Below are 21,182 nucleotides of genomic sequence, written 5' to 3'. Positions count from 1 at the left end.
GCAAATTGCTCCTTCTAATTCATTGAAGAATTGAGTTGGAATTTTGATGGGGATTGCATTGAATCTGTAGATTGCTTTTGGCAAGATAGCCATTTTTACAATATTGATCCTGCCAATCCATGAGCATGGGAGATCTTTCCATCTTCTGAGATCTTCTTTAATTTCTTTCTTCAGAGACTTGAAGTTTTTATCATACAGATCTTTCACTTCCTTAGTTAGAGTCACACCGAGATATTTTATATTATTTGTGACTATTGAGAAGGGTGTTGTTTCCCTAATTTCTTTCTCAGCCTGTTTATTCTTTGTGTAGAGAAAGGCCATTGACTTGTTTGAGTTAATTTTATATCCAGCTACTTCACCGAAGCTGTTTATCAGGTTTAGGAGTTCTCTGGTGGAATTTTTAGGGTCACTTATATATACTATCATATCATCTGCAAAAAGTGATATTTTGACTTCCTCCTTTCCAATTTGTATCCCCTTGATCTCCTTTTGTTGTCGAATTGCTCTGGCTAATACTTCAAGTACTATGTTGAAAAGGTAGGGAGAAAGTGGGCAGCCTTGTCTAGTCCCTGATTTTAGTGGGATTGCTTCCAGCTTCTCTCCATTTACTTTGATGTTGGCTACTGGTTTGCTGTAGATTGCTTTTATCATGTTCAGGTATGGGCCTTGAATTCCTGATCTTTCCAGAACTTTTATCATGAATGGGTGTTGGATCTTGTCAAATGCTTTTTCTGCATCCAACGAGATGATCATGTGGTTTTTGTCTTTGAGTTTGTTTATATAGTGGATTACATTGATGGATTTTCGTATATTAAACCATCCCTGCATTCCTGGAATAAAACCTACTTGGTCAGGATGGATGATTGCTTTAATGTGATCTTGGATTCGGTTAGCGAGAATTTTATTGAGGATTTTTGCATCGATATTCATAAGAGAAATTGGTCTGAAGTTCTCTATCTTTGTTGGATCTTTCTGTGGTTTAGGTATCAGAGTAATAGTGGCTTCATAAAATGAGTTGGGTAGAGTACTTTCTACTTCTATCTTGTGAAAAAGTTTGTGCAGAACTGGAATTAGATCTTCTTTGAAGGTCTGATAGAACTCTGCACTAAACCCGTCTGGTCCTGGGCTTTTTTTGGCTGGGAGACTATTTATAACTGCTTCTATTTCTTTAGGGGATATGGGACTGTTTAGAAGGTCAACTTGATCCTGATTCAACTTTGGTACCTGGTATCTGTCCAGAAATTTGTCCATTTCGTCCAGGTTTTCCAGTTTTGTTGAGTATAGCCTTTTGTAGAAGGATCTGATGGTGTTTTGGATTTCTTCAGGATCTGTTGTTATGTCTCCCTTTTCAGTTCTGATTTTGTTAATTAGGATTTTGTCTCTGTGCCCTCTAGTGAGTCTAGCTAAGGGTTTATCTATCTTGTTGATTTTCTCAAAGAACCAACTCCTCGTTTGGTTAATTCTTTGAATAGTTCTTCTTGTTTCCACTTGGTTGATTTCACCCCTGAGTTTGATTATTTCCTGCCGTCTACTCCTCTTGGGTGAATTTGCTTCCTTTTTTTCTAGAGCTTTTAGATGTGTTGTCAAGCTGCTAGTATGTGCTCTCTCCCGTTTCTTCATGGAGGCACTCAGAGCTATGAGTTTCCCTCTTAGAAATGCTTTCATTGTGTCCCAAAGGTTTGGGTACGTTGTGGCTTCATTTTCATTAAACTCTAAAAAGTCTTTAATTTCTTTCTTTATTCCTTCCTTGACCAAGGTATCATTGAGAAGAGTGTTGTTCAGTTTCCACGTGAGTGTTGGCTTTCTGTTATTTTTTTTGTTATTGAAGATCAGCCTTAGTGCATGGTGATCTGATAGGATACATGGGACAATTTCAATATTTTGAATCTGTTGAGGCCTGTTTTGTGACCTATTATGTGGTCAATTTTGGAGAAGGTACCATGAGGTGCTGAGAAGAAGGTATATCCTTTTGTTTTAGGATAAAATGTTCTGTAGATATCTGTCAGATCCATTTGTTTCATCACTTCTGTTAGTTTCAGTGTGTCCCTGTTTAGTTTCTGTTTCCATGATCTGTCCATTGGTGAAAGTGGTGTGTTGAAGTCTCCCACTATTATTGTGTGAGGTGCAATGTGTGCTTTGAGCTTTACTAAAGTTTCTTTAATGAATGTGGCTGCCCTTGTATTTGGCGCATAGATATTCAGAATTGAGAGTTCCTCTTGGAGGATTTTACCTTTGATGAGAACAAAGTGCCCCTCCTTGTCTTTTTTGATGACTTTGGGTTGGAAGTCAATCTTATCAGATATTAGGATGGCTACTCCAGCTTGTTTCTTCATACCATTTGCTTGGAAAATTGTTTTCCAGCCTTTTATTCTGAGGTAGTGTCTATCTTTTTCTCTGAGATGTGTCTCCTGTAAACAGCAAAATGTTGGGTCTTGTTTGTGTAGCCAGTTTGTTAGTCTATGTCTTTTTATTGGGGAGTTGAGACCATTGATGTTAAGAGATATTAAGGAAAAGTAATTGTTGCTTCCTGTTATTTTTGTTGTTAAAGTTGGCATTCTGTTCTTGTGGCTGTCTTCTTTTAGGTTTGTTGGGGGATTACCTTCTTGTTTTTTCTAGGGCATTGTTCCCGTTCTTGTATTGGTTTTTTTCTGTTATTACCCATTGAAGGGCTGGATTCGTGGAGAGATAATGTGAGAATTTGGTTTTGTCGTGGAATACTTTGGTTTCTCCATCTATGGTAATTGAGAGTTTGGCTGGGTATAGTAGCCTGGGCTGGAATTTGTGTTCTTTTAGTGTCTGTATAACATCTGTCCAGGCTCTTCTGGCTTTCATAGTCTCTGGTGAAAAATCTGGTGTAATTCTGATAGGCTTGCCTTTGTATGTTACTTGACCTTTTTCCCTTACCACTTTTAGTATTCTATCTTTATTTAGTGCATTTGTTGTTCTGATTATTATGTGTCGGGAGGAATTTCTTTTCTGGTCCAGTCTATTTGGAGTTCTGTAGGCTTCTTGTATGTTCATAGGTATCTCTTTCTTTATATTTGGGAAGTTTTCTTCAATAATTTTGTTGAAGATGTTTGCTGGTCCTTTGAGTTGAAAATCTTCATTCTCATCCACTCCTATTATCCGTAGGTTTGGTCTTCTCATTGTGTCCTGGATTTCCTGGATATTTTGAGTTAGGATCTTTTTGCATTTTCCATTTTCTTTGATTGTTGTGCCGATGTTCTCTATGGAATCTTCTGCACCTGAGATTCTCTCTTCCATCTCTTGTATTCTGTTGCTGATGCTCAAATCTATGTTTCCAGATTTCTTTCCTAGGGTTTCTATCTCCAGTGTTGCCTCACTTTGAGTTTTCTTTATTGTTTCTACTTCCCTTTTTAGGTCTAGTATGGTTTTGTTCATTTCCATCACCTGTTTGTATGTTTTTTCCTCTTTTTCTGTAAGGACTTCTACCTGTTTGATTGTGTTTTCCTGTTTTTCTTTAAGGACTTGTAACTCTTTAGCAGTGTTCTCCTGTATTTCTTTAAGTGATTTATTAAAGTCCTTCTTGATGTCCTCTACCATCATCATGAGATATGCTTTTAAATCTAGGTCTAGGTTTTCGGGTGTGTTGGGGTGCCCTGGACTGGGCGAAGTGGGAGTACTGGGTTCTGATGATGGTGAGTGGTCTTGGTTCCTGTTAGTAGGATTCCTACGTTTACCTTTCGCCATCTGGTAATCTCTGGAGTTAGTAGTTATAGTTGACTCTGTTTAGAGATTGTTCTTCTGGTGATTCTGTTACCGTCTCTCAGCAGACCTGGGAGACAGATTCTCTCCTCTGAGTTTCAGTGCTCAGAGCACTCTCTGCTGGCAAGCTCTCTTACAGGGAAGGTGCGCAGATATCTTGTTTTTGGACCTCCTCCTGGTCGAAGAAGAAGGCCCAAAACAGGGCCTCTCTCAGAAGCTGTGTTGCTTTGGCAGTTCCCAGAAGCTGTCAGCTTCTGTGGTGCAGACTCTCACCTGTGCAGACTAAAATCCTAAGTTCCAGGGAGTCCTGGAACCAAGATGGTGACCGCTGCTCCTGAGGCCGAGGCCGTCTCCCGAGCCAGACGGACACCTGTCCTCTGGTCCGGATGGTGGCCGGTTGTCTGTGGCCCGCCCAGGCTGCTGCCTCAGCGGCTCTGTGCTTCTGCCCGTCCCAGAAGCTGTCCGTTTCTCTGGCGCACCCTCTAACCTGTTCAGACTAATTTCCTAAATTCTGCTGAGTCCCGGAACCAAGATGGCGACCGCTGCTGCTGAGGCTGAGGTCGCCTCCCAAGCCAGGCGGACACCTGTCCTCTGGTCCGGATGGTGGCCGGTTATCTGCGGCCCGCCCAGGCTGCTGCCTCAGCGGCTCTGTGCTTCCGCCCGTCCCAGAAGCTGTCCGGTTCTCTGGTGCACCCTCTAACCTGTTCAGACTAATTTCCTAGGTCCCGCGGAGTCCCGGAACCCAGATGGCGACCGCTGCTGCTGAGGCTGAGGCCCGAGTATCTATTTCTCCCCATGCTTATCAATATGTATTATCGTATGTCCTTTTGACAAAGCCACCCTAAGAGATATGAAATGACAGCTCTCACTTTATGTACCAATTTTCCTGATGGTTAGTGATGTTGATGTTTCTTCACATGCCTGTTGGCCATGGGTGGGTCTTTCTTGGTTAATGGCTACTTAGATCTTCTCCCATTTTCAAACAGGGCTATTGTCTTGCTATTTATTTGTTTGAGTTCATCACATATTTTGGACAATCAGTGGTGTGATTTGCAAATATTTCCCCTATTCCTTAGGTTGCTTCCTCACTCTTTTGATGGTTTCTTTCACTATGCAGAAGATTTTTTTCTTTTTTTTTTCTTTTATTTATTTATTTTATGTATATGAGTACACCATCGCTCTCTTCAGACACACCAGAAGAAAGCATCAAATCTCATTTCAAATGTTTGTGAGCCACCATGTGGTTGCTGAGAATTGAACTCATGACCTCTGGAAGAGCAGTCAGTGCTCTTAACCACTGAGCCAAGTCTCCAGCTCTATGCAGATTTTGAATATAATGAAATCCTATTTGTTTCCTTTCATTTTTATTGTTGACTTTTCTTGTTCTTTGGTATTATACCAAAAACTTATTGCCCAGACTAATATTACAGATCAATTTAATAAACCCATGTTGTTAGGCTGGAACTCCTGCCCGTCCCCTGCACAAGTTGGGAAACCCTGTCTGTCCTCCTTCCCCCAACCCCACTCACACAGAGAAAACTCCCTGCTTGAAGAAAACTCCAGGCTATCATGTTTATCACTCCTGTCTTCTTGTTTCTGGAAACTCACCCAAGAGTGCCTGCCCAGGGGCTCAGTTTTTTACTATGGATGGAGACAATCCTAGCACCTAGGTCATACATCATCACCCCGTGCCCAGGACCCACTAAACCCCCTTGCTTTATCCTGGAAGTGTGACTTCACTGACCTCTCTACCTGTGAGATCGGCGAACACAGGAGAGCTGCCTCCTAATAAACCTGCCTTTATCTCTTTTAAATCTGGTCTATTTTGGCCTCTATCTGTGTCATCAAGAGAGAGAAAAAATTATCATATGATGTAACAGTATAAGACAGCTTGCCTTGATTATATAATCTTTCTAGTAACTTGCAGTTTCATATAGAGATTTTTCTTTCTCTGTAGATCAGGCTGGCCTCGAACTTAGAGATCCACCTGCCTCTGCCTCCCAAGTGTTCGGATTGAAGGCCTACACCACTTCCCAGCTGCAGTTTCATATCTTATCGTTAAGTCTTTAATCCATTTTGGTTCTGTTTCATTTTTTTTTCTGACAGTATGATGTAAAACTTTAAGCTCAGACTAATTTTTTATTAAAATTATATTACAATTACTACTGGGGGTTTCAGACGACAAGAGGGAATCAGACCCAGTTCTCTCCTTTACATGATTTGTGGCAATGAAACTCATGTTGTCAGGTTTGTGTGCCAGAGCCTTTGCTGAACCATCTCTCCAGTCCTAGCGTAACTGTCAAAAGTACACTGGGCTAAATAACAGCTCCCAAGACAGCTGTATCCTCATCTCAAGAGCCTGAGCATATGTCTTAGGTAACAAAGGGACTTTCAGGAGTGATTAATGTTTCTAAGTGTGGAGAATATTATGAATTATCTAGTTGGGCCAATGAAACTGCATGCTTCCTTGTGGAAGGGAAGCAAGGGTCAGAGGCAGAGAGAGGCAGCAGAAGGATGCTGCAGCGTTAGTTTTGAAGGCAAAACATGGGGCCCCATTCAAGGACAACCAGCAGCTTCCAAAGCTGGAAGGAACAAGCTTCTCCCCTGAAGCTTCCAGTACCCTGACCATGCCTTGAGCTCTGCATAATGAGACAGCATGATTTCTACCCTTCAGAGCTAGAAGACTTGTTCTTTCGAGCCAGTACATGTGTGACCGTGCCTCGGTAGTAACAGAACCAGACCCAGGGGTCCCTGTATTACATTTAAGGTCCTGTAGTCTGTAATGTAATTCTGTCATTCCCTAGACTGAGCGGGCTCCTGCATACCTGAGGCATCCACCACATTTTTCATCCTGTTGAGATGTAGTTTGTAAACATTGTGTTTAGAATCTTCATAACCAGGGCCATAAATGAAAGCAGCTTTTGGTTTTCCTTTCCTGTAATAACTGTGTCATATATCTGAAATCCTGAACTTGTAAAAGGAACTGAGAAATGCAGCTTCTTTTATTGTTATGTAGACATGTTTTATAAGTAGAATTATCCTTTCCTTAAAGGCTCCATAACATATACCCATGAGAACTTAAGAGACAGGGACTATTGTCATTTGCTGGAATTTGAATGCTCTTTCTGATTTTTTGTATCTTCTGAATTGATGGTGGAGAATTACATTTTCTGAAGTCATTTGTTCAAGCTTTATCCAACCCACTAAAGCAAAGCTGTAGTAGTTGCTACTTTTATAATTTAATCTTACATGTCGTTATCCGTACGCTTTAATTTCTATTATTATTTCATTGTAACTTTTATCTTGTGACTAGTTCGGAGTAATTAGCTCTCAGTTTAGTTAATCTTGTAATTTGTTTAATTTACATTCCCTTCAATATTTATTACTTTTCAGTCATATTGTTTCCAAGTTTATAAGTAACCATTGCATTTTTTAAAGAAACTGAATAAAGTATAACTTTTATCAAATAATTGTAGCCCCCCCCCAGCCCTTTGAAATATTATTAGTCTGGTTCCTTCCTGTCATTTGTGTAACATTCACAACTAAGCTAATTTTTCCATCATCTTAAAATAACAACTCATCTAACCTCAGAACTAAACTAGCTAGTACCATGTAATAGTCAAGAACTTTTCCCTGGAAGCCTAGAGTTATCCTCAGCCCTAGTTAAGGGCAGCCCTGGAAAGGAAGTCTGCTGTACTCAGCTGGTTCCATGCTCCCAGCCTCTCAGTTCTCCCCCATGAACTCTCATGCTCAGACAGAGGAAGAGTGCTTTCATCATTACATTAGTTAAAGAAGAATCTATGCTGTTATGGAAAAAAATCTCTAAAATAATGGCTTTAATAAGATAAAAGCTTATTTTCCCTCAAAAAGAAAAGCAAGAAGTCTAGATTCGTGAGACACTTAGTTCCATGAGGTCATTGGAGACCCAGCTTCCTTCTTCTTGCTCCATTACCTCAAGACTTTTGTCCTCATCAGTATTCTCCAGACTGGCTCGCTGTGATCCCTGCAATACAGATAGCAGGGAGGAGGAGGAGCCAGAAATGGAGACCATCCAAGACAGGCAGTTTCCTCTTTGGCAAGCGATACAAGTTTCATATCACACCTTCCCACTCTCTCATAGCACAAGCATCTCACTTTTTCTCTCCGATTCTGAAGCATCTTGCTTACCAGAGAAGTACTTTTAACTTAGGAATAGAAAAATATCCAGACAAGTCCTGATTAAGGGCTATGGCACAGTCCAAATGCCCAGCAAGCAGAGAAGGTGTGACAGTAAGAGCAGGGAGCATGCTGGTCACATCACATCTGCATGCAGGAGGCAGAGAGTAAATAAGAAGCAGGGCTGGGCTGTCAAGCCTCAAGATCCAGCCCCTGTGACCCATTTCTTCCAGCAAAGCTCCACATCCCAAGTATTCCACAGCCTTCTCAACCTTCTGCACCAATCAGAGAGAAGTGTTCAAATGCATGTGCCTGTGGGCACTTTCCATATTCTGACTACGGCACTTTTGAGGCACTTGACATATAAAGGCAGACAGAAAGGACCTGTGATCCAGAATAAACCTTTTCCCCCATAAGTTGATTTTGTCAGAGTATTTTATCACAGCAACAGGGGAAAAAATTTAAACCGTAAGCAATAACAAAACTGAATTAATAAAGATTAATAAAAATACATTTGTGTTGAGACATAGTGACACCCTTATAAGGACTGGAGAACTCCAGTTCTGATTCTCTATATTAAAAGTGAACTGTGTGTCCCGTCTGGCAAAGGGGTTGAAGCCTCAGTTGAGTTCTGCAACACGTGATGCTGCGGGCTCCTTAGCAACCTGCTACACTTGCTTTATGCTTTAATATTTCCAGAGCAAGAGGGAGCACTGCTGTGATGATTTCACAAAGACAGAGCAGACCTACTGCTCAGTAAACTTGGCTTAAAAACTGGCTGGACTGCATTCTTAACATAAATAGAGAGGCTGACCGACCTTATAAGCCTACTGGCCTTAGAAGCCAGAAGGCATTCTTCTAACCCCTCCCCCAAAGAGCTGCACTTTTCTCTCATTGGAAGTACATGTCAGGCCTCTACTCATAGACCTGGAAAATATAAGCAGTTTTCTGAGTCTCAGAACTATGCTCATGAGCAGACAGATTACAAAGTGAAACTGTATATGTGCTTGAATCAGAGTATTGTGGGGGAGCTGTGGCTAGAATGTTTTTATACAGCCTACTGAACTTTGCAAACTACGATGCACTGAGTGATTTGAATTTAGAATAAATTGGCTTTGAAGATTTCGTTGAGAATACATTAGTTCCAGAAGCAAAGTAAAAATGAAAATATTTCATTTTAAAGATTTTACTTTTACTCCAGAAATTTGGTCATAGAAACAAATTAAGTATTCAGATGTCAATCGTGCCGCCATTGTACTAACAGGATTGCCAGCATCTGTATGTAAACCTCTCTAATTAGCTGAATTGTGTAATCCAAAAACAAACAGTATAATGTGGAGTGAAAATTTCCAGTGTGTTCCCATGAATTAGCATAAGCAATGTCAGAAAGGCCAATTTCTTGGTCTTTCTTTCCACAACAGATATCCCTGATTTTAGATTAGAATTTGATGAATTAGCAAAATCATGGAGAAACCTAGGAACAGGTATGGTTGGGAGAAGGAGAAGAACTGGTATGAGTTGAGACCATTCTTATTTGCAAGAAACAATTCTGGCCTCAAAGTCAGAGATCCACCTGCCTGAGTGCTTGGACTAAAAGTGTATACCACCATTCAGAGCAAGAAACAATACTTAAACTAGGTTAGGTTAACAATAGATTTATTGACTAGAAATCTGCATGGCTGCAAGTCAAACAAGATCTAAGCCCACCCTGACACGAGCTAGGCAACCCATTGGGATTACCATTCCCAGGTTCAGGACCATCTCAGTCTAAGCTGTAGTGTGGAGACTGGCAGCTGTGATTCATAGAGAAGAGAAAACATTGCAAGGAAGAGACCTGATTAACTTAGGTTTCATGCACAGCAGGAAACTGCTCACTGGAGAGTTCTTGTATTCACCCCTGAGTCAGGCAGGTCTGGATGCTAACTCTACTAGGGTACAAGAGAAGTAGAAGTGGAAAGGTCGCTTACCTTTGTTACCAGCAGAAAAGAAGAAAAACTGGGTAACCACACACCCGGCTAGTCACATCGCTTCTCTTTCTTTAAGAGGCAGAAAGGAAAGGAGGGAGGGAGAAATGAGAATGATGGAAGAGAAGCGCCTTAGAGTCAAAATTAAATTTTTTTCTCTTTATTTGAAGTGTAAAATGAGGACTTTTTTCTTTATTTACAGAGACATGCATATATATTGAAACTAGAAGCAGAAAGATATCTGCACAGAATTTATAGGTATCCAGTTTTATTTCACATTAGCTTTTAGAGAAAGGTAGGTAGGTAAACAAAATAAGGGCCTTAAAATATCCATGTCATCACCCCTGGAATCTGACTATGCCATCTTCCATGCTGTCTTAGGATCTTGGCCATGGCAACTCTTATAAAGGAAAGCATTTCATTGGGGCTGGCTTACAGTTCAGAAGTTTAGTCCATTTCATCACGGTGGGAAGCATGGTGGCCTGCAGACAGATGTGAAGCTGGAGAGGGAACTGAAAATTTTACATCTGAATCAGTATGCAGCAGGAAGAGAGAGTGAGCCACTGGGCCTGTCTAGAGCTTTGAAACCTCAAAGCCAACTCTCCTCCTCCCTCCCTCCCCCATCCAGTGACACACTTCCTCCAACAAGGCCATGCCTACTTCCTATTAGCGCCCCTTCCTATGAACTTATGGGGACACTTTCATTCAAACCACCACACAGGACAAAGAGACTTTGAAAATGTGACTTAGGATACTTGGTCACATACAAGCAAAAATCACCTGGATTATTCAGGCAGACCCAGATCGATCTCTGCCATATTTAAAAAAAGACAATGATGAAGGAGGTCACATAGACATGTGGGTTTTGAACATGGGGAAAGAGTTCTAGGAGTTAGCCATGCAGATGATGTCTGACACAGGAAAAGCAAGAAGACATTGTCTTCTAGACTAAAGCTTTCAGAAAGGAACCTGGTTCTGCCAGCCCAATGAGACCCATTGGTCAGACTCCAGTCTACAGCTGAGAGAAAATAGATAATGTGTGTTATCTTCTGTCTTAGAGTTTGTGGTGACTTGCTATTGTACTGATAGAAAACTAACCTAAGGAGGCACAAACATAGATATAGGATTTTATTAAGAAAACACACAACACACAAAATCTGTATCATTTGCTTCTGGTGACAAACTGCAAAGTAGCTAAGCTCAGACCTTATTAGAGGATTCTTTGGTAAAAGAATATTATGTGAGGTATAAATTATACCATGTTCACAAGAGGTGTCAAAAGGTCAGTGGACAACTTTAGTTTTTTTGTTTGTTTGTTTGTTTGTTTTCTCTACTGACTCTTCTTCAAAACAGCCTATGTTGTGGGGAAAACTTTTAAAAGTTATTAAATCCTACAATAATTATACCTTCCCTTGGAGAACTTGAAGGTGCTTGTGTTAACAGGCTTAGGAGGGCAGGAGCCCTGATCAGGTAGACAACAGCCAAATGGGCTGTTGAGTTATGAGAGGACAGAGAGACTCAGAGGCATACACACCACCATTCTGAGCCGCCTGAGGAGCCCCCTAATCTTCAAGGACCTTGACTCAGGCCAAAGTGGGATTCATGGCTCAAATGAAATAGTGATATAACAATAATAATAATAATAATAATAATAATAATAATAATAATAATAATAATAATAATAATATAACAATATCAAGCCTAGTAGAGTTGGGAGTTTCCATTAAAGATAACATAATCCAGATTTTAAGCATAAGGGTTAGGAGAATAAGAGGCAATCATAAAGAAAGACATATCCAAGTGCATCTATTTATAATATATCCAACTCATACATGTTATTTCAGTGGCTCTCAAGCTACCTCTCAGTGACTAAGAAACCATTTCCTCTCTCTCTCTCTTTCTCTCAATGTGACAAGTGAGATGGATCAAGAATTACAAGATAAGGTAAAAGCAAAACTAACTAGGTTTGCACAACGGGTTTAGAACATGTACTCTCCCTGTAAATGGCCTTTCTGCTGGGATACCTGAAGGGAATTCCTAGGAAGGAATGCAGGACTTAAGTAGCTGTTAGTCGTGCTAAAATTCTTGTTTCTCTACTGGCCAGGTTCCTCTGTGAGGGACTCCTCTCTCTTCTCATGTCCCCATACATTTCCAGTCTTTCTAACCAGCAACAAGGCAAGAAGGCACTGTATAAGTCTGAATTCACACGTGTGGCTAGACTGGCATGTAAGCCTTTCTTCTGTCAGGTTCCAGGGGATTCCAAGAGTCATGCTTGGGACCTGGGCAAACAGTGACAGTGGGAATTATCCCTGTCCCTCAGGGAATTTACATGTGAATAAAACTCAGCTAGGACTATAAGGAGAGAATGGACGCCCTGAGAAGAGGAGGCTCTTGTTCAAATGTCAATAAATAGCCTCATTAGTCAGGCTAGATAGACTTTTAAAAACAAAACAAATAAACAAAAACAAAAACAAAAAAACAGAATAAAGAGCCATCCTGTAAGCCTGCGAGAGAGCCGTCCTGTACGCCTCAGAACCATCCTGTACACCCGGGCTATGGTGTCCTCAGCTCTGGGTCTCCTGAGGGTGGGAGCTTCATTTGTTCTATGTATTCTTCAGTGCCTGGCATTGGACTCCTGGTGGTGGTAACACATGGATTGTTCCACCTTCAAGAGATGCCTGGGTTCTTGCTTGGCTTGGAGCCATCCTAACAGAGCTACCTTGAACCTCTTCACTAACCGATCGGTTCCAGAGCCTGCCCTCCTTTGGTCTCTCAGTGTATACCAGCTGCTTAAACTGAGCCATGATCCTTACTGATGCTATGAAGATGCACGGCAGTGAGTGCTTTTCTCCAGGGGATGGCATGACATTATATGGCAAAGACATGAAGGTGATAGAGGAGGAAACTTTAGTACTGTGTATATTGTATCTCCTTCTTTTAAAAATTGTTATTTGATGTGTCTACATGAGTATATATGTGTGTACACTACATGCATGCAGTGTCTATAGCCATGTGGGTGCTGATAACTGAACCTGTGTCTTTTCACAAGCAAATGTTTGCACTGCTGAGGAACCTCTCTGGTCCCTATCTCATTCTTAAAGTGAAAACAAGAAATTCTTCCCTCCAACTCCTGGGCCTCTGCACCAACTGCTCTCAGGGCTTCAAATGCCCTCCATAAAATTTTACAATTTCCATTTGGTTGTTATCTGTCTTCCCGCTAAAGCTTAGTTGTTAGAAAGGAAGAAATGATTACTTCTCTCTTCACTCCTGTATCACAAACCTCTAGAAGATTGTGCAGCTCACAGCATGCATTTGACTCATCTTGTAGAGTTAATGAATGGAATCTGTCAGAGATAAGTCCAGGGGACCTGTTGGATCACTATTATAACCATGCCCTAAGAAGACCTGGAAATCAGCTCCAGTCCTGTGAACAAGAGGCCGATCAGCTAGACAGCGTCTTTCCCAATCAACTCTGTCTCTCCTTGGACTCCTGAATCCACCTTCATTACACACCAACAGGCATCCTCTGGTTTACTCTTTCCATATAGAGGAGCCTCTGGGCAGAGGCTGCCTGTCAGGGTTTCATGACTGGGGTTCTTTATACGTGACAGTTACCAGAGGGGCATCTGTTAAATGATTTTTCTAAAGGAATAAAATTATTCACAGACACATACACACACACACACACACACACACACACACACACACACACACACACACGTCAAAAAAGGATATATTTAAAACTATAGTCAATAGGTTATTATTAGCTGAATTTATCATCATTGAATACTTGGAGACTTGGCAAGTCTCTCAATTTGAATCTCAGTCTCCTAGCCTAGTGAACAAATGTCAAAATTACAAGGTAGACTCTCCTAGCATAGAGTTTATGCCATAATTTAGACATACTCCTTAATGCTGTAATGCCAAGTGTTGAGTTCCTGAACAATCGCAGAGGTCTAAAACCTCAAAAAGTTGGCATATAAGCATTCTGAAATTTTGTTTTAAAATGTATTTACTTATAAAGAAGAATCTCTTGAGGAATATATAAAACACTGTAGGACATTCATAGGCCACTTTCTGCAAGTACAGACAATATTAGCATACACACTCCTAAAAGCATAAACACAGGTTTACTAAGATGGGAGCACAGACACATCAGCTCTGACAAACTGAAGTCGTGAAGACACAGGTCAGAGAACAGAGTGTGCTGATGCCTAGTACTGCAACCGGGAAGCAGTCACAGAGCTTCAGAGCTTCAGTCATCCTCGGTACTCGGATGGGCAGAAAGCTCCAGCTGCCTCATGAGCCAGATGAAAAACCACCACGTCTGGCATTGCCCTCTAAGCTGAGATATTAAGAAATTTTATTTTATACAAATGTAGGGTTTTTCAGACTGATTTTCACTTATCAGGTTCACAGACAGTGCCGACAACAGCATTAGCTCTATGAAGTGAGCTTCAAGGGCTACAATTGCAAGAAGATGCATGAGACAAATTATAACTTTCTAAAAGTCTTTATAGAAACCATGGTGGCAGTAGTGGAAATGAAGGGAGTAGTGGAAATGCACATGCCTCCAGTCATGGAACTTGTATGACATGCACAGGCCTTTAATCATGGAACTTATGCTGGCAATTTTAGAATAGTGACAAAAAGAAGAAAAGGAAAATGTGTTTCATAAAAAGAGAAGATCATCTGGGATAAATCATGGGCAGCTGCGTGAACACATTCTGAAGGAGGGGGTAGCTTTCATAATTAGTGTGTTTGGAAGTGCCAGACTGCAATCCAAGCTGCTATGTGAAGGGACACAGATCTCTTCAAACACCTTCACATCCGGACCCCCAGAAGCAGACCATTTCCCAGTGGTCATTGTGGGTTTAGGCAGCAGGACTTTCAGGACTCGGTGTGTGTATTATGATACTGAAACTGATGTCTCTCCTGATTAAGAGCAGCACTGCTTGACACAGAGTCAGTTTTCAAGAAACAGAGCAAAGGGACACTCAATGAAATTTCATATTAAAAAAAAAAAGAGTGACAATCACTACCTTGAGGTCTAAAAACAAGAAATATCATTTACCATATTACCAAGATATTTATTTTAGTTTTATGATAAGGATAATGTGAAAAGAATGGTAAAGATTAAATCTTATTGTTTTTCAAAGCCACAAGAAAAACTGATAAGTAATACTATAGCTTTAATATAATTTTAGATAATTAAATAACTAGCTGAATACTAAAAGCACTTTAATTCCTCCTTAAGATTCAGGAATATTCTCTCTCTCTCTCTCTCTCTCTCTCTCTCTCTCTCTCTCTCTCCCTCTCTCTCTCAAAAAGAAATGCTCATGTAATGATTCAGAAGTGTTTCACAAACTTCCACAGTGAAATGAGCCCATCTTGTGGCCTTTCAGAATATTACTGCTTCTCAATACGTTGCTACTTACCAAGTACAGATGTCAATGTGTACTTGTGTGAAGTGCTGCGCCAACTGCTGGGGCACAGAGGAAGAACTATAGGGGAAGCAGCAAAGATTTACCAGCGTTCATATCAATCTAAAGATGATGCAGACTTGTAAGCAAGTACTACAGTGGAATTGCATTGTTACATAAAGCTATAAACGTCCATTTACATACAGCAGGTTTGAGGTGTGGGTCCTCAGAACTCAGGATGAAGTTGATACACCCTGCTTCCATAAATAATAACCCTAATCACCAAAGCACCATACCCTTAGAGGGTATATTAATATTAATTTCCAGTCTGCCATTTCACAAAGAAGTGCTATAGAGTTTCTTTAATGAGAAAGCCCAGAGAAACCTGAGAACACTGGCTGCCAGCATCAGCTCAGAGTGCACCCACCAGTACTTCCCAAATGGCTTCCTGTGTGTTCTCTGTCTGTAAGTAGGTTTCTTTCTTCCAGTGCCCACTCATAATCTTAGACTTCAGGAAATGGAAAGGCGAACATTTATTTTGAGAAAGTTAAGGAAATGACAAGAAATATTTTAATTGGACAAGAAAGGAAACAAGAATCCCATCACTTAGAACCTGATGGCTTGGGGGACAAAAATGGAATAGAAGGAAGAGAAGGGAGATAAGCTGGCTGGGAGGGTCTGGGAAGGATGAGAACTTATCTGCCTGGAAGTGGTATTTCCTGTTTCAGGCTCTAGGAGATGTCATTATGTAGAAACATCTGGGTAGCATGGTCAGCTGCAAAGGGGCTCTCTCTCTCTCTCTCTCTCTCTCTCTCTCTCTCTCTCTCTCTCTCTCTCTCTCTCTCTCTCTCTCTCTCTCTCTCCCTCTCTCCCTCCCTTCCTCTCTCTCTCCCCGTTCCTATGAGATGCTGAGATGAAGACCCATAGGTGAGGAAACTGGCCTGTCCCAGTGCAGTTGCAGGGCAAGTCTTCTTGGCCCTGGCTAAATGGAGAGTGTGATGGAGATGCCAAAGGATCTCATGCCATCAAGGACAAGTCAGGAGCAAAAGGAGTCAGAATCAGATCTCCGTCGGCCTGTGGAGTAAAACACAAAATTACCAAGAAAGAGGTAGACTATAGACCCTAGAAGAACACAAGAAGTAAACCAAACCAAACACATGTCGTTGGGTGGCAGCCACACACACTTAAGGAAATGAAGGGTGTGATGAGGGTCCCTCTCACATACCCTCACATCCACATCTCTTTGCTCCTGTGCAGACCACCTGCTCTTATCTATACCCTACATCTCTCACACTACAAAGAAATGCTCCCCAAAATCTATCTTCCTTAAAAAGCCAAATGAAAGGAATGGGGAAAGACTGGTTTGCAAATTATTCTTTCACGATGTTAATGAGTCTGAATGCAGAGTTTCTTTACAAAATCAAATTAAGAATTTACTGAAGGCAATAGAGAAAAACTTTTACATCAACAATGGTTCTTTGGTGGAAATATACAAGATACAGAATTTTGATTTTCATTTTTTTTCTCTTTTCAGTCAGTTGCTTCAACAAATACTTTGAACACCTTATACCAAATGGCCTACAGATTATTAGTACAAATATTATTTAAAGAATGAAGGCTTTCTTCTTTCTGCCAAGGTTTTGTAATCTGGACATTAGTTGGATTTTTTTCAACAATCTGCTCAACAAGCATATGTTGATCTCTGTCTGAGCATCACAAACTGTGATGAAGTGCTAGCCGTTAACTTCAGGACCAGAAACTAACGCAACAAATGGAAAAATTCCATCACATAGCACCTCAAGCTGTGATGAAGGAATGTGCCCATTCCATGAACCCCAAAAGACCACCAAGGAGCTGATTCCAATGCAATCTCACTAGGGTCTCTTTATTCAAGCTTGAGCTTGGGCTACACTACCATATCTGATGGAGCCCCAAGCTCTCAGCAGAACAAAGTTTTAAAGGAAATGGCAAACAAGCGAGGGGGTTTCTAGATTAGCACACATCTGATTGGGAGGTGCTATTATGGAATTTTGTTGTCCTTTAACATAATTGGCTGGTGCTAGAAGCCAAACCATAAACATAACTTCTGCTTTCTTCCTTATTGGCGTTGGTTAGAAAATAAAGTGCCAGGGGCAGGCTTGTAACCTGGAAACTAGTACAGGTTTGTTGGGGAGTAACCTGGAAACTGGTTCTAGATGCTGGCTTGTTGAATGGTGGCCTAGAAGCTGGTGCTAGGTGCTGACTTGTTAGTTAACTTGGGTTCAACCTTAAGTTATGCTCTCTAAGATGGAGTCTGAACCCAAGATCTGGTGTCTCAGAAGTGCTGGAAGCTCTTGACAGCAGGACCAGAAGTATCAGTGTCTCACCGAGACCTAGAGTCATGAAAGAAACAGGAGATAATGACTTTATGACTTCCTTCAGCCCACTAGGCTATAAGGTGGCCTTCTCAAAGATAAAGGTTTAGGATCAATTTTCCAGTTAAGAGATTGTATGTCAAGTATCAAAGAAACAGTTTCATTCACAAATTCCTTTGCAGTAAATTAGTAGTGTTCTTCTTGTTCTCCCACTCCCCATTCATTCAGTCCATCAGTAAATATTAGCTGTGGCTATGCAACAGTGAGGCACACTAGATACTTGAATTCAACAGTAAGACCTGCCAGGTCCTACCACATGTTTTCTTTGCCCATCAGTCCCTCATCTTTAAGGGGCCACAGAACTCCAGACCTCTATATTTCAGCTTTGTATCACTACAATAAAATACTTGAGGCAATAAACTTCAAAAGATGCAAGTTTTATTCATCTCACACTTTGGAGTTTTAAATTCAAGGCTGAAAAGCTCCACTTCCTAGAGGCCTCTCAGTGAGATAAAAGAATCTCATTGATGAACATATGTCATATGAGTGCCTGAATCTTAGGCCAGAAAGAAAACAGAACGAGTGGGCAGGTTTCTGCAGTCTCTTTTCAGAGCAAGCCCTCAGTGACCTAATGCCCTCCCATGAAGACTTACTCTCTAACACTTACTCTAATGCTGACACTTTCTTCTGCATCACCACTGTGGATAGAGTTGACACATGGCACTTTGTGGGAGGCAATACATAAATCACTACATTTTTTTCCTTATATCAAATGTGTTCACACAATCACCCATATTAAGGTTGTAATCAACCAACAAGGATCCAAGTTGCCCCAGTATCATACTAAACTCAGGGCTTCTATGGGAGGCTCCTTCTGCTCTGAGTGACAGAAAGGAAATAAAACTTAAGTCCTTCTCAGAAGGTTGTCGTTGTTGTTGTTGTTGTTGTTGTTGTTATTGTTGTTGTTGTTTTCTGACATGGTACCTTGAATCTCAGGCTGGTCTTAAACTCACTATGTAGCTGAGGATGTCCTTGAACTCCTGATCCTCTTGTCTTCGTCTCCCAAGGACTAGAATTGCAGATGTGCACCTCTATGCCCAATTTATGCAGTGCTGGAGTTTAGACTCAAGGTCTTGTGCAAGCAAGGCAAGTAGTCTACCAACTGAGATACCCCAAACTCAGAAATCTTCAATATCATTTTAGAGTTTCTGAAGAAGAAAGAGAAGGAGGAGGAAGAGGAGGAAGAAAAAGAGGAAGAAAAGGAGGAGGATGAAAGAAAGAAGAGGAAAGGAGGAGGAAAAGAAAAAGCTGTATGTCTGACTTCTCTGGAAGAGCAGAACCTGTAGAATTATATTGGAATATATTAAAAAGAAGGATTTCTCAGGCCTACAACCTGGTAGCTGCTCAACCCAGGGAGCTGATAAGTCAGCAATCCAAGCCTGGGTACTGGGAGCCTGCAGATTCCCGCGAGGTATTGGTCTTGTCAGAAGTACTTGTCAGAAAGCCAGAAAAGCTGCAGACTGGTGTCAGCAAAGGATGACAGTGGTAGCAACAGACACATCCGCTCAGCAAGAAGCAGAAGCAGGCAGCGACGCTGCTCTTTCCTCCGAAGCCCTCGTACCTGGGTGGCAGACTGGAGCCTGGATTGAGGGTAGATATTCCTCTGCCTCTTAAACCTCAAAGACATGCACAGCTGTGTGTCTCCTCCATGATTTCAGGGCCTACAGAGCTGGCAGTGAGATTAGCCATCACATCCTGGGAAAGATAGGAATGAATGCTCTCACTCACAATTCCCCCCTCTCCTGGCCTCCCCCCTCTTCATTCCATATTTCCCAGCCCAGGTCATAGGAGGTGCCCTCTCATCCTGTATCCTTCCTACTCTAAGGGTCTTAGTGGACTATTTCTTGAGTTCTCCAGGCTTTGAGTGTGGTTATTAAACATAATCTGTTAAAATTCAGAAAACCCTTTTCTCCTTGAAGTGAATAGCTCTTGCAACTGCAATCCAGCCTTCAGGAATACTGCCTACTGTGAATAATGTTGTCAAAATAGCAATCTAATTATTCCAGGTCTGTCTCATTCCCAAATCACTGAATGAATGAAGAACTTCAAGACAGTACAAATCATCTCAACATAGAAGAATAAGGAAGTCAGCTTAAAAACCTCTAAACTGAACCCTGTTGCTTACACTTGGATAATTACCTTAAAAATGTTAATCTCTCACATAACGCTGCAAGTGATATTTTAGCAGAGACCAGATCTGTGTTCCTCCCTATTGGGTCCTCAATTAATGAAGGCATGGTCCTTGCCCTCACAATGTTAGACTTGCCAGACAGATAATTATACAACTGCAATGTAGTATGCTCCCATCTGTAACAAGAAACTATCAAGTGCCTCATGAGGACGTTTGACAGTAACTAAACTCAGAATCAGGAACAGAGACAGAACCCCAGAGGAAGTGGTGGCTGAGCTGGGATCTAGGGGGTAAAGAGATGCTACTGAAAGAAGCACTGGCAAAGGACTCTGTAATTTATGCTCCTACTTTGGGTTTATTTTGAAAGGCAAGAGCAAGGCATTGAACTATATAAACAGGGGGCTGGGGACTCTTTAAAATGCCACTGTGTCAGATAAAGATGGCACAGAGAAGCATGTCTGAAGGTGGGAACAGCTGTGAGGAAATGTTCCAATGTTGCAGTGCTCCTGGAAGCCTGAGCTGTGGTAACGGCAGTGGAGGTGAACAAGTGCGCACAGCAGCGATAAAGCAGGGTAAGGGGAAAAGCGCTTAGGGTGTAAACTGGGTTTCTGGCTTGGCTGATCAGGCGGTGCCATTGACTGGTGAGTCGTTGTTGAACTATTTCCAAGTGCTGTTTGGATCCCCGTGCATCACAGCTTCACACTCATGTGCTCATATGCACAATTTGCTTTTGTTTATTTCTCTGTATTAGCAGCAATCACATTACCATTAGGAGATCTGCTAACCCTGTCCTTTCATGTCTCCTAGATAGGGGAAATATTTTTCTCTAAAGGGCCACATCTTAAAATTTTTTAAATTATCTGACATATATAGACTCTATTGTGTAACTCTTCTGTCACTGAAGTAAAACAAACAAACAAACAAACAAAACAACAACAAAAAACAGCCATAAGACATATAAAGGGGGCTGGAGAGATGACTCAGCTGTTATAAGTACTTGTAGCTCTTCAGACAATCTAAGTGTGGTTCTCAGCACAGTGAGAGGCTTACAACCAACTGCAACAATACTCCAGGAGATCCAGCACCCTCCATTAGGCCCCTCAGGCACTAGCACACAAGTGGCAGACACAAAACCACATATATACACATAAAAATAAGTCTTAATTGTGAAATGTAAACTAGGGTCAGAAAACTAGCTCAGAGGATAAAGGTGACTGCCATTGAGCCTGATGGTCACCCAGGATCCACTCAGTGTAAGGAAAGAACATATCCCCGAGGGTCATCCTCTGACCCCTCATTTGCCATAGCACATGTCACCTTTTCCACAAAATAAATAAAATATATCCTTAAAAATTTATATATATATACA

At 41.3% G+C, this 21,182-nt stretch overlaps 1 long non-coding RNA gene across 2 annotated transcripts in view; it reads right to left on the bottom strand.

The window, feature by feature from the left end:
- Positions 1–16,128: 16,128 nt before the first annotated feature.
- Gm9725 overlaps positions 16,129–21,182 on the bottom strand; it is a 28,903-nt gene continuing 23,849 nt past the window's right edge. The window contains exons 4-5 of one of the 2 annotated variants that reach the window (XR_001778596.1): positions 19,244–19,377; positions 16,129–17,640 (exon numbers count right to left, since the gene is read on the bottom strand). This is a non-coding gene — a long non-coding RNA (predicted gene 9725). The remainder of the gene's footprint in view (positions 17,641–19,243; positions 19,378–21,182) is intronic. The other variant, XR_001778597.1, reaches the window with a different exon arrangement.

This window comes from Mus musculus, chromosome 8 (assembly GCF_000001635.26).
Source record: "Mus musculus strain C57BL/6J chromosome 8, GRCm38.p6 C57BL/6J".
NCBI classification, from domain to species: Eukaryota; Metazoa; Chordata; class Mammalia; order Rodentia; family Muridae; genus Mus; species Mus musculus.
The sequence above is the reverse complement of the archived record's forward strand: the minus strand, read 5'-3'. Positions and strand labels throughout refer to the sequence as shown.